Source organism: Taudactylus pleione, unplaced genomic scaffold, assembly GCF_031769625.1.
Source record: "Taudactylus pleione unplaced genomic scaffold, aTauple2 ptg000100l, whole genome shotgun sequence".
In the NCBI taxonomy this organism is placed as follows: Eukaryota; Metazoa; Chordata; class Amphibia; order Anura; family Myobatrachidae; genus Taudactylus; species Taudactylus pleione.
In genome coordinates this window covers 12,511,744-12,512,777 of record NW_028284502.1, presented here as the reverse complement: position 1 = coordinate 12,512,777, position 1,034 = coordinate 12,511,744, and the positions used below count along the sequence as shown (strand labels likewise).

Below are 1,034 nucleotides of genomic sequence, written 5' to 3'. Positions count from 1 at the left end.
TTTATTAGACACATATATATATATATATATATATATATATATAGTATATAGCAAACATATATATTATATATAGTATATCACACATATATACACATTAACACTTACATACACATATACACATTAAAACTTACATATATACACATTAACACAGATATACAGTATACACACACTAACAAATATACTGTACACAAACACATATATACTAGGGATGAGCGGGTTCGGATTTCTGGAATCCGAACCTCCCCGATCCAAGTCGGGTCCGAGTCTGGCTCGAGTTTTCCTGCCTGACTCGGATCTGAAATTGAGGCAAAACATCATCATCTCGCTTCCGAATCTCGCAGGTTCTGGATCCTATAAAAGGAACTCAGAGCCATATCACATTGCAAATGCCTTTAATATGGAGTTACATTGTATACTACAACACCTGGTCTTCCTAAGTGGTCTCCCAGCCAAGTACTGACCAGGCCCAGCCATGCTTCGCTTCCAAGATCAGACGAGATTGGGCATTGACATGTTGGTATGGTTGTAGAGATGTTAGCTCTCATGCATCTGTTTGTGGACACTGCCTTGAGATCACTTATATCAGGTACAATTTGCATAAAGATAGCAAGTTTTTATTTAATTATTATTAAACAACTGTCCATAGGTGTGGAACTTAGGATTCTATTCCATGTGTCTTTTTTGGTGGAGAGGTACAGTATTGTCCATGGCCTTTGATCTTTTTGATGTAAATAGAATTAGCATTTTTCCCATGTTATAAATCTGATATTTTTTTTATATAAATGGGGCTATTTCGTAGTTGTCATTAAACCCCATGGGAAATAAAGTATTTAGGCCCTCATTCAGAGCCGTACGTTCTGAGCAGAGCGCACGCTCTGAATGAGGGCCGGCCTCCATGAAAATGGAGCGTCCTCCTGGACGCTCGTATAGCTGTGGGTCACCACCCACAGGCTATACGAGCGTGCATTTTGATTGCCGCGATGGTCGTGACCATCGCGACCATCGAAACTGCGAGCCGGAGCCTGCGGTTGAGG

At 40.5% G+C, this 1,034-nt stretch overlaps 1 pseudogene; it reads right to left on the bottom strand.

Moving 5' to 3' along the window:
- Positions 1-412: 412 nt before the first annotated feature.
- On the bottom strand, positions 413-531 carry LOC148526372 (5S ribosomal RNA; annotated as a pseudogene).
- Positions 532-1,034: the final 503 nt, after the last annotated feature.